This window comes from Lathyrus oleraceus, chromosome 5, assembly GCF_024323335.1.
Source record: "Lathyrus oleraceus cultivar Zhongwan6 chromosome 5, CAAS_Psat_ZW6_1.0, whole genome shotgun sequence".
NCBI classification, from domain to species: Eukaryota; Viridiplantae; Streptophyta; class Magnoliopsida; order Fabales; family Fabaceae; genus Lathyrus; species Lathyrus oleraceus.
The window spans coordinates 372,541,583-372,555,135 of record NC_066583.1 but is presented as its reverse complement, the minus strand read 5'-3'; the positions used below and the strand labels follow the sequence as shown (position 1 = coordinate 372,555,135).

General features: G+C 36.7%; 1 long non-coding RNA gene across 1 annotated transcript; it reads right to left on the bottom strand.

The window, feature by feature from the left end:
- Positions 1-9,119: 9,119 nt before the first annotated feature.
- On the bottom strand, positions 9,120-11,587 carry LOC127084848 (uncharacterized). Its single transcript, XR_007788806.1, has 2 exons — positions 11,047-11,587; positions 9,120-9,446 (listed from the first exon to the last, which is right to left on the bottom strand). It is a non-coding gene; the product is annotated as an uncharacterized LOC127084848 (long non-coding RNA).
- Positions 11,588-13,553: the final 1,966 nt, after the last annotated feature.

The following is a 13,553-nucleotide window of genomic DNA, read 5'->3' as shown; positions in this document are numbered from 1 at the left end:
GACGCAGAATATGTGTGATAATCCAGTGAAGAATACGCGGAGTTTGCTTGATCATACCTGACGTGACGTGTTCATCCTCACTCAACGGTCTATCAATCTTTAGGATAGAAGTTGTAAAGTCCTGCATGTCAAATTCAGGATCAAAATGCAGGTCATGCCAGCACTTGAAAACCATCGACGGAGACGGCATTTGAAATACCGTTTCCCAATCAGAGGCTTCAAAGGTATATGTTCTGACTCCGATTGAACACCGGAACATATAGCCTCTACCAGTTTGTAACCCAGCATAAAAGATCCGAATGAAATCCTCATGATAATCATCCTTTGTGGACAGAAACGACCCAAGTCTTTGTGCTTGTAAGAGTTCAACCACTTCATTTAGGTGTAGGTGAATAGCATCTGTTTTATCAAAGACGTGAGGTTTCATGACTAACCTTGTCTTGAAGGACTCTTCAAATTCAGCAGCAACAGCAGGATGAAGTAGCTCTAAGGCATTTGAAGGAACTTCAGGTGGTTGGTGAGATGTACTGGCTGTTTCCTTTCCCTTTCCTTTTCCTTTGGCTCTGGCTGGAATAGTGCGTGGAGGCATGGTGATGTGAGATTTAGGGTTTTAGAAAGAGAGTGAAGATGAGGAGGATTAGGGTTAGCCACTGGTTTTGGGGTTTTTGAGGGCAGATGAGATGAAGTAATGAGATAGGAAGTGATATGATTGGCTGATGTGTCGATGCATGAGAGAGAAAGAAATGCATTTAATTCAGATAGCATCAGTATGTATCGATGCAGAGGGTCATGCGTCGATGCCAAACATTCACAATTGGCATGTGTATCGATACATGCGATGGATGCATCGATGCATCCTGAAGCAGTTTTAAAAAAATTTGAATTTCAGAATGTATGAGTCGATGCATGCTTCGTTTGTGTCGATGCATACTGATGCTGAACTAGCTTTTAATGAATTTTAATGCAGTATGAATATGCATTATGCACTATGTCATGATGATTATGCTCAAAAGAGATTCAGAAGTCAGATTGTTAATGAGTACACAATATGGACAAGGAGTATATGCAAACAAATTTTATATCAACTAGAGTAATAACATTTGTTCTAACATACACAATCACTTAGCAATAAGAAAATTGTAGAAAGGATTGATATTACCTCTGTTGGAGAACTCTTGTGATGGATAATTGACATCTAAAACAGCTCATATTAACCATGGTGAGGCATAACATAATTAAGAGGTAACATGCTTATGACATCAATTGAGAAAGATCTAGGATTCCCAATTCGCGACGAATGTTGAAGAAAGGCTCCGTTGCCAATGGTTTAGTGAAAATATCAGCAAGCTGATTTTTGGAATCAACGTGCTCAAAGACAACGTCTTCTTTTTCAACATGATCACGAAGGAAATGATGTCTTATCTCTATGTGTTTAGTGCGTGAGTGTAAAACAGGGTTTTTAGTAAGGTTTATGGCACTAGTGTTGTCACATTTGATAGGAATACGTTTGAGTTGAATGTTGAAGTCTTGTAGTTGCTGCTTCAGCCATAAAATCTGAGCGCAACAACTACCGGCTGCAACGTATTCTGCCTCTGCAGTTGACAATGCCACAGAAACTTGCTTTTTGCTATGCCAACTGACCAAGGAGTTTGAAAACAGATGACATGTGCCACTTGTGCTTTTCCTATCTGATTTGCAGCCAGCAAAATCAGAATCGGAGTACCCTACTAAGCTACAATCACTTCCTTTGGAGTACCAAAGCCCATATTTAGGTGTTCCGTGAAGATATCTAAATATGCGCTTCACCGCTTTTAGGTGCGATTCCTTAGGATTTGATTGATAGCGTGCACACATACAAACACTAAACATGATGTCTGGTCTAGAAGCAGAAAGATATAAGAGAGATCCAATCATACCTCTGAACCTTTTGACATCTACACACTTACCGTGCTCATCCTTATCTAGATTTCCGTTGGTAGGCATTGGGGTGTCAATTGATTTTGAATCATTCATTCCAAAGCGCTTGAGTAGTTCTCTGCAGTATTTTGTTTGACATACTGCTGTACCCTCATCAAGTTGCTTTATTTGCAGTCCTAGGAAGTAGTTTAGCTCCCCCATTAGACTCATCTCAAATTCACCCTGCATAACCTTAGAAAATTCTTCGACCAAGTGAATGTTAGTTGAACCAAATATGATATCGTCGACATAAACTTGAACTAAAAGAATGTGCTTCCCTTTGTGTTTAATAAAGAGAGTATTGTCCACTTTACCTCTTGAATATCCATGATCAATTAGGAATTTGCTAAGCCTTTCATACCAAACCCGAGGGGCTTGTTTAAGACCATACAAAGCTCGTTTTAATTTGTAAACATGATCTGGATTTTCAGCATTTTCAAAACCGGGAGGTTGTGAAACATATACTTCTTCATTTATAACACCATTAAGAAAGGCACTCTTTACGTCCATTTGGTAAAGCTTAAAATCCTTAGAACACGCATAGGCAAGCAAAAGACGTATAGCTTCAAGGCGAGCAACTGGAGCATAAGTTTGCTCATAGTCTATGCCCTCCTCTTGGTTATACCCTTGTGCTACTAAACGTGCCTTGTTCCTAGTAATCACTCCGTTTTCATCAAGCTTGTTCCTAAAAACCCACTTAGTGCCTATGATATGATGATCTCGCGGACGAGGGACAAGTTCCCAAACGTCATTTCTTTTAAATTTATTAAGCTCTTCTTACATGGCCATTAGCCAAAATTCATCAATCAAGGCCTCTTTGGCATTCTTAGGTTCTACTTGTGAAACAAACGCGAAGTGAGAACAAAAATTACTTATCTTAGAACGAGTCAATACTCCCTTTGAAATGTCTCCCAAGATGTTGTCAATGGGATGGTCTTTTGAGGATCTCCAAGCTGTTGGAAGATCATTCACTTCAGCTGTCTTTTCTTCCTCAATTTCTTCATGACTAGTATCTTCCTCCTTCTCATGGGCAGCTGTTTTGGCTTGATCAGTTTCCTCAACAGCTTCCTTGAGTATGTCTTCTGTAGATACACCTGCGTCATCAAAAGAAATACCTTTTCCGACATTTTTCGGATAAGACTCATCAAAAGAAACATGAACAGATTCTTCAACAGTAAGTAAACGCTTATTATACACTCTATATGCTTTACTTGACAGTGAGTAACCAAGAAAAATACCTTCATCCGCTTTTGCATCAAACTTCCCAATGTTTTCCTTACCGTTATTCAAAACAAAACATTTACAACCGAATACGTGAAGATGTGACAAGTTTGGTTTTCTTCCTTTCAAAAGTTCATAAGGAGTTTTGTTTAAAATAGGGCGAATTGAGATTCTATTTAGAACATAACAGGCTGTGCTGACAGCATCAGCCCAAAAGTATTTTGGTAATCCACCCTCATTAAGCATTGTTCTTGCCAACTCCTCTAAAACACGATTCTTACGCTCTACAACGCCATTTTGTTGTGGAGTGCGAGGGGCTGAAAAGTTATGCTCAATACCATACTTGTCACAAAACTTCTCAAAGTGGTAATTTTGAAACTCACCACCATGATCGCTACGAATTGTAACTATTTTGGAATTCATTTTGTTTTGGGACAGATTTGCAAAATTTTTAAAAGCAGAAAAAGTTTCATCTTTGCTATGAAGGAATATAGTCCAAGTGAATCTAGAGTAGTCATCAACTATTACAAAGCCATAGTAATTTCCACCTAGGCTCTTTGTCCTAGAAGGTCCAAAGAGGTCCATATGGAGAAGCTCAAGGGGTCGTGAAGTTGAAATTACATTTTTAGATTTAAAGGACACCCTTGTTTGCTTTCCCATTTGGCACGCGTCGCATAGGTGGTCTTTTGAAAATTTTATTTTTGGTAGACCGACTACTAGATCCTTAGATACAATCTTATTTAGCAAATCGAAGTTAACATGCGCTAAACGTCTATGCCAAAGCCAAGAATCATCATTCAAGGTGACTAGACATTTAGTATTTGTTAAAGGTACATCAAACAAGTCAAGCATATAGATGTTGTTTACTCTTACACCCTTAAACACAATGTTTTGTTCAACATGTTCAATTATGCAGCAAGTTTTTGTAAACGACACTTTATAGCCCATGTCGCATAGTTGACTTATGCTTAACAAATTGTGTTTAAGTCCCTCAACTAAATGGACATTTGAAATAGTAGTGGTGGAGGGATTACCTACACTACCTTTGCCGAGTATAGCTCCTTTGTTGTTGTCTCCATAAGTGACATATCCTTTCTTCTTTGCCTTGAAGTCTATAAAGAGCGATATGTCACCGGTCATGTGCCTCGAGCAGCCGCTGTCAAGAAACCACCTTCTATCTGCGGAGACAAGGCACTCATCCTACAACATCAAAAGAGAGAAGTTGGTACCCAATTTTCATTGGGTCCAAGTGGGTAAGTGCTAACATGGTTGCCTTTTGGCTTCCATTGATAAATGCCTTTAGGGACATGAAATCTCCTAAATTTGCATTTTTCAATGGTATGGCCAGCATGGCAACAATAATGACATAAACCATGATGATGTGTTTGTTGTTTCTTGTTCATTGAATCCTTTAGAATAAAAGAGTATTTTGCATATGGAGGATTCAATGACTTCTTAAACAACTTGGGGTCAACGGCATAAGTAACTTTAGGTTGTAGCGCTTTCTCTAATTTGACCTTAAGAGTGTTTACCTCTTTTTGCCAAATATAACAAGCGTCACAATACCTAACTCTACTACATCCGTCAATGTCAATAGTTTTTGAATTTTCTGCAATACTAGTTTTCAATGCTTCTAAATCAATTTCAGCTTTGTTTACTTTACCTTCCAAAAATGAGAAGATATGTTTGTCGGAAGATAGTCTTTTAAAAGCATCTACAGCTTCGTTATGCAGTTTTTCAAAAGTTATTTTTAGTTCCGAAAAAGACATAGAGGAGAAATTATTGTAATAGGCTTGTTTTACCTTTTTGTCATTGTTTTTCTTCTTGTGGTAGGACAGATTTTTTGTGTGAGCCATAAGGCACAGATTTGCAGCTTCATCATCATCACTTGAGCTTTGTGTGCTTGATGAATCACTATCACTTTCCCATGCAATATACGCTCTTCTTTGTTTGCTGTACCCTTTTGGCGAATCTTTTCTTTGATCCTTATATTTCATAGGGCAGTCCGTTTTATAGTGTCCGGATTTACCATAATTAAAACAGGATCCTCTTCCTCTACTCTTCTTGTTCTCTTCTTGTTTCGAATTTGTAGATTGTTTTCGAAACTTCATGAGATTTTTGTCGGAATGCTTGACTCCATTCTTTCGAATGAATCTATTGTATCTCCTTACAAACAGTCCCATTTCCTCATCATCCGAGTCTTTGTCACTACTTGAATCATTGTCGCTTTGCTCTTTTCGTGAGGACTTAGAGCTAGAAGCCACAAGAGCTATTGGCTTCTTCTCTCCCTCTTTGTCTCTTTTCTTCTCCTTTTCCTTCTTACTTTTATTCTCATATTTTTCAAGACTTTCCAAAGCTTGCTGATGTTCTTCCAGCTTTCCAAATAGAGTTGTAATCGTAAGTCTTGTAAGATCGTTGGCTTCCTTGATTGCTGTAACTTTAGGTTGCCACTCCCTGCTAAGACACCTGAGAATTTTATTAGTAGCAATTTCATTGGAAATAGGTTTTCCAAGAGCATTCAATCGGTTAGTTAGATGAGTGAATCTCTTTTGCATGTCGGAGATGGATTCTCCTTGTTCCATGCGAAAGAGCTCAAACTCTTGATTGAGTGTGTTAATGCGGGACCGTTTTACTTCAGTAGTACCCTCATGGGCAACTTCTAAAGCGTCCCACATTTCTTTAGCTGTCGTGCAATGGGATACTCGATAATACTCATCAACACCAAGTGCTGAAATTAACATGTTACGAGCTCTCCAATCGCACGACCACTTTTTCTCATCTTTCTCATTCCAATCATCTTCTGGTTTAGGTACTATGGCGCCAACCGCATTTGTCATAGTGATTTGAAACGGACCGTTTTCAATGGCAGCCCATACCAACCTATCCACAGAATTTATATGAACTCGCATGCAGTCTTTCCAGTAGCCATAATTTTCACCGTTGAAAATAGGCGCTCTATTATACACCCCCTTTGGTTCAGAATCCATACTGTTACAGGCAGCCACAGAGCACCAGCGAACCGGCGCTCTGATACCACTTGTTAGACGGTGTGGCTAGTGATCGAGAGGGGGGGTGAATAGATCACCTCTTTTAAATTTAACGAATTTGAAATTTTATCAGAGTTTTCAAAGTTGGCGGAAAAATCAGTCCCGAATCGACTTCCGTCTATTCTGAACCGCTACTAGAAAGCCGGACACACAAGTTTAATTGCTGGATTTTAATGAGAATGACAGAACCAATTCACACCAGAATTTTAACTAATTGAATGCACTTATCATTAAAGTCTATTTCCAATGAATAAAATCTAGCTAACCGTTTTATCAAACAGTTGGTGTGTATGTGATCAATGTTAAACAGCAATGGAGTTTGATTAAAGTTTTCTTGCCACTGCTGTCTTGAAAAAGAAACAATCACCTCACACTAACTGAAATTGCGAAAACAGTTTGAAAAACGTAAAGAGGAGTAAGGTAAGAGTACGATACGCAGAGATTTGGTAAGGAAGTTCCCCACGTCGTCCTCGCGTGTGGGTACGTCTCCCTCTCAATTTCAAATGAAATTGAGAACTTTGATTATCAATTATTGCCGAATCCGTTGATACAAGGTTGTGATACAAAGACAGAATTCTAAACTCTAAGAACCTCTTCTTGTATAAACCTTCACTTGATCTGAGCACGATCAAGATTTTCCTGCACAAAATTGCAAACAATTCACCGGTTCCACGACCTGCTTGCGAAATCCCCCGATCTCCAAACGCAACGTTGCGGCTGAATATGTTCTGCAAATGTGACTCCCAAACCCTCAAGAACACTCCAGTTCTTGAAGGACAAACCAGTAGGTTTTTCCTAGAAACCCCCTTCAATCTTCGACTCAGCTAGATCCTCGATCGTTCCACTGCAAACCACAGCTAGATCCTTGATCGTACCACTGAACGTTATCTCGATGCTTCTTTAATCCAAAGAACAAGAATGGTTATGTATAAATGTTCTTGAAGAAAAGTGATTGAGAAGATGAAGAAGATGAAGTCTCTTTCAGGTTTCTAAAATGCTCTCAAACAATTGCTCCAACACTGCTTTTGATCTTGTGTTCAATTGTTTTCCCTCAATGAATTCGTATTTTGCACTTCTGTTGTAACCTGTCTTTTATATGCTGCAAAACAGTTGCTGTTATACCACAAAACAACTTTATGTATTGATACATAATAGTGTGCATCGATGCATACTGTAGGATATGTGTATTTTTGGTGAAATTGATTATTCATGTATCGATGCAAAAGTCGTGTGTATCGATGCATGTGATTATTACACTAGTATGTATCGATGCCTAATGCGCATGTATTGATACACAGGCTGTTTCAATTGGTCATGTATCGATGCAGGGATCGTGTGTATCGATGCATAGAGTATTTTGTCTTCCATGTATTGATGCATGACTCGTGTGCATCGATGCATACTGAACAGAGAGGTTTTGTGATTTATCACATAATGTATGTATCGATGCAGAGGCTTTATGTATCGATGCTTACTGACATAAGATGCATTTTAATTGTTATTTAAAGGTAAGTATCAATGTAGTTTTATATGTACAGTTATGCAACAATAGAGTGGGATGAAAAACATAATAAAACACACATGTATCATGTAATGCAATGCACAACCAACATTTGGATGATGATCACACAATTTGCTATCATTAAAAATTAATTCAAGGTAAAGAATTCTCTCACAATATAATCCTATTATAATTAGTTTATTTAAGTCAAACCCAAAAATTTATCAGTTGGATATTACATGTATCTGATTGCACCTTACTAATATAAAACATGCACCTTGCGTTAGACGAAACCTACATTATTTGATACTAGTCTCAATGAAAGCAAGACTTTGGAAAGTAATTAACTTAATATTTAATTGAGAGATTTTTCTTAAGTTTGATCTCACATATTTGTGTATCTCATACACACACATATAAAAATACAATACATGCATTACATACATAAAATAAAGTTTGGTAATACGATTATGACCACCTAAAACATAAGAAATAAATAAACTTCTTTATTACAATTATTTGACCCACACAAGCTAGCTTCTCAAGCTTATCCATTGGCGTCATCGTTTAGCATTGTCTTCTCTTTAACTCTTGAACTAAAATAATTTTAATATTTACATAAATAAAATAAATAATTAAATGGCATGACACTAATGTGGTATTTAATAAAAATAAATCACTACACACAAACCTTATTTAAATAAAATAAATCACAACACGCAGACCATAACTGGATACCAACTTGTTTGTTAATAATAAATATGGTTAAATATGTTTTGGATCCTTCTAAATATCTCATATTTCATTTTTAGTCTTGTCATATCCCAAAATTTGCCCTACCTTTTTTCTCATTTCATATGTTCAATGACTCGTTTAATTTGCATAGTTTTACCCTAATCATCTATCATAAGACATTCATCTACAATTTTATTCTACAAGAAACATCATTGATTCAAAGGGTTCTTGTTATTTATCTTATAAGACATTTGATTTATGACAAGCGTATCACTAATCTTCATGGACTAGGGTTCTAGGGTGCGAATTAAGCATATGGTATCTTTGTGCTACACTTGACCTTGGGATGTTCATTTCTCTTGGGCGTAAGTCTTTGAAACCCCTAACTTTGGTCTAAACTTGTTGATTGTGTTGGATTACATCATGGATAGAGGAATTGGAAGTCAGGTGCAAGTTTTGACTTTGGTCAACAAAGTCAACCATGGAAGGTTGACTTTTGGTTGAACATTTTCTTATGAGGTCTTACATGTTATATTATTGGCTTTGTTCTATCGATTCAAGACATAAAAAATTCACATTCAAGGATTCAAGGCTTTTTAAGTTTAAGCATTCGAATTCAAAATTTAGAGGGAAAGACATTTTTCTTATGAAACAAGTCATACATTACAGTTCAAGGCCAAGACTTATATTATAATATCAAATATTACATTACAAAATCCAAAAATTTCAAACATTACACAAAAAATCCATCTTTTGACCTAAGGTTGACTTTTGGTCAAATGTTGACTTTTTGGTCAACCAATTGACCAAAGTCAAACTGACTACCTAATCCTACCTTTTCTTCATCCTCAAGATCCTCCATTCTTGTATGACTCCAAGTTTCTTTAAGAAACTCTTCATGCCTAGCTTCCACCTTGAAAGGCCAAAAAATGCTAAGCCATATCATGTCCAAGGCCTTAGGTTCACCATGCCAACCCATATCAATCCTGCAAAAAGACCAAAACCATAATAGCAACACATATACACAATACATATTCAACATGCATACTTCACTACACAAGGATATATCATCATGATAAACTCAATTCATCTTGGCTCAACATGATGCATACACATACACATTCAATACTTAGCATCACACATATGCATTTATAACACAGAAACATAACATCCAAACTTTTTCCAAACAATGGCCATCATAAAAGCACACTTTCACAATAAACCACAACAGTTACCAATACCAACTATCAGTAACATCAACTTCTAGCATCAGCTAACTTCCCACTGATTTAATACACGATTAACCATATCTTGATTGCTATTAACACTTCCATTTTCTGAAATTTAACTCCACTAGTTTTAATTACTTATTCATATTGTTAGCCTAATAAGTCAAGTGACTTCCAATATCCAATTGTTACAAGTTTTTTAATCAACACAAGTTAACCAACATTGCTACCTTGGTCTGCTACTAATTGAGAATTCAGTTTTAACCTTCCTATTCTTTTTTAGGAAGTTAATATTGCTTCTAACTGTAAGGTTTAATTAATTTACACTATCAAATTGTTTGCCCTAACCTCTAACTAAACTCTAACTAATTTGTCTCACTAATATTTCAAACCAATTCCTAACTTCTAAACCTAGCTGACTTTTCTCTAAAAGTTAAGTTCAACAATAATTAGCTCATACTAGCTTCCATTCTAACTAATCCAACTTTTTTCAATACTAATATTAATCTCATTACAATTAACAACTCCTACTAACATTTCACTAACCAATTAACATAACAGTTCAATTGTGCATTCTAACTAACATCAACAATAACAAGTTCACTAACACAAATTTATTAACACAACCACTAACAATTAACAAAACTATCCTAACAAATTTAATTCCTTAATTTTCAAGCATCAACTAATCAACCCATTAATAGTTAACCAACTTAACTAACAATCCTAACAAACTAAACTAACCAATTCCTAAACCCTAAAAGTTAAATAATATCTTTAACCACTAACTAATGTAGTCACAATCCAAATTCCATAGGAGTTCAACCAATTACAAACTAACCTAATTTCCAAATTTCTAACCATCACAATTAACATAACTAACTTAACATTTCACTAACAGTTAAGTTAACATCAAACTAACCTGACTGTCAAAATTCAAACTTCTAAGAATTTAAGCTAACAATGTTAGTCCCTCTAACTAACTTACTCATGAGATCAACTAGCACTAACAACTGACCTAACTGACTTTCCCTAACTACCTAAAATGGTTATGAGTTCCCTCCACTTCAATCTCTATATAAACAAAAATTCATCTTCAATCCCTTCAACAACGACCACCATTCAATTCTCGGATCATTCTCTCTCTGCAATTCAATCTCTCTTCTCACAACCTCACCTCACTTAAAGCTCTCACATCACCATTGTTGAGCAAAACTTCACATTGAAGTTTTTCTACAATAGAGCTTAAGCCTCTCTACACTCTTCCTAATCAACAACAACAACACACACGGTTCCTACAAACTAGTTTGAGAAGAAGAAGAAATAAATACAAGGAGAAAAAGAGCGAAGCATTTACCTCTAGTCTTCTTAGCTCCACCAGCATATTCAAAACCCTTCAATAGTTCCCAGGGAAAATCACGTCCTTGTAGGTAGGATCTTCCACTTCTTACTTTTTCTGCTTTAAAGTTGTTACCAAGATGTAGAGGATATTGAGGGGAACCAAAGCCCCAAGGTATCATGCTTTGAATCCCCTCCTTTGTCATTTAATTTTGGTTTAGGAGAGTTAGGGTTCTTGTGATTTTTTTAGTGGTTTGGAGAGTTCATTGAAATTTAGGTAATTTGAATGTGAGAGGTGGATAAAGGGGAAAAAGCCAAGCAAAATGTTGGTGGTTTTAGGCTAAGTTGGGTTGCACCGCCGCCTTCAGCATGGCAGAGTGATTTCCGGCGAAGGGAGTTTGTCAAGAGAGTGAGATGAAGGCGTCTGATTGAGGAGAAAATGGAATGAAATGAATCTGAATACTCCCCTTGCCCTTATCCGTTGGGCCTTCATTTCTAAGCCCAACGGGCTTTTTTCTACGTAGTACCTTCATTTTGCTGATTCACCTCTTCCCTATTTGAATTCAATAAGGACATTGACCTTGGAACTTCAACCATGGGCCCAGCGCCTAAGTGCTAGCCATATACACTTTTACCTTATCACACCCCCTGGCAGAGAGTGAATATTTATTTAATTGATTTTTTTTATTTCTTTAATATTTTGCAACATATTAAAATACATAAAAGTATTCTTCTTTTAGTCATCAAGATGTATAATCCATAATGCATCTCATTAGATTTTAATTAGGTTAATCTTTTGATTGGTCTTGATTTTGTAAGTTTAATTTCTATTTTCAATTAGAATTAGTTAGAAATTAGGATTATATGTTAAATTTCAATTAATAATGCTTTTAGTTTTTTTCCTTCATAACTTTATGTGTTTATTGTGTGATTCTTAGCATGATCCCTTATTGGTTGATTAGTTGATCAATTTAGTTTGATCAATTAATTACATTTGTGACTTTAGATTTGTTTGGTATGACATTTCGTGAACAACTACATGCTCCCCTTAGGATACCTATTCATTCGAGTGATCATAGGTCCCTTGATCACTTGATTGACTTATATTTTTACACTCATCAAGTCAATCTCAAATCTAGTCCCATTCAAGACCCTGGAGATAGAAGGACATCAAGACCTGATTATGCTAAGCTTTCATCCATTCGAGAACACCCTGCCTCATCCCTTTCAACAAAAACTTATTTTAGAACTTCAAACACTTGTTAATTATGATGCGAATTGTTCACCACAAGCCTTAAGTAGTGGATAAGGAATAAGAGGGAGTATTCCTATCCTTATTCTTAATATCTTTGGATACAGGATGCTTGACCCAGTTGTTTAAAGTATTCACATTCACTCATAAACTTTAGTGCAATTCAAATCAAACAATTGTAACCTTTCATTCTCATACAACACTTCAATAATCCCCTATCAACAATACCTTTCTCTTTGGACCAAACACAATAATCTTTTGATACCTATACACTTTTGAGGTTAATCACGTTCTCTTGGTTAATCACTTCCTCATTGGGTTAACCACCTTCTCTAGGTTAAACACGCATCGTTGAATCATACACAACTCTTGAGGTTTATCAACTTCTCTTGGTTAAACACCTCTTTCATGGGTTAATCACCTTCTCATGGTTAAAACCCTTATTCATGCATGCTTGCCTTGTGAGACCCAGGCTTAGGAAAGCTCCTTTCATGCATGTTTGCCTTGTAAGACTCAGGCTTAGGCAAACCCCTCATTCTCATGCATGTCTGCCTTATGAGACTCGGGCTTAGGCATACCCTTTTTTTTATGTTTACCTTGTGAGACTTAGGCTTAGGTAAACCCTTTTTCACACATGTCTGTCTTGTGAGACTCAGGCTTAGACATATCATTCCATGCATGCTTGCCTTGTGAGACTCAGGCTTAGGCAAGCCCTTTCATGCATGTTTGCCTTGTGAGACTCAGGCTTAGGCAAACCCCCAATCCTCTTGCATGTCTGCCTTGTGAGACCCAGGCTTAGGCAGACCCCCATCTTTGTAGGTCTTGATCCCTGGATCTAGGCAAAATCCTACAACTCTGCATTAGCTAATCACCCGTTATTGGTTAAATACCACACTCTTTGGTTTAAAAACAACTCTTATTTTTCTTTTTGGGTTAATCCCAATCTTGGTTAAAACACCCACCTCTTAGGTTATGACACTAATTTTATTTCCTATTCTTGGTTATGACACCACTTTTATTTTTTGTTCTTGGTTATGACACTACTTTTATTTCCCATTCTTGGTTATGACACCACTTTTATTTCCTGTTCCTGGTTATGACACCACTTTTATTTCATGTTCTTGGTTATGACACCACTTTTATTTTCTGTTCTTGGTTTTGACTCTATTTTTAATTCACTCCTGGTTCAGACACCACTTTATGGGTTCAAACATCACACTCTTGGTCCAAACAACACCTTCACCATTTCACAAATGTTTTCCAAATCAGATCAC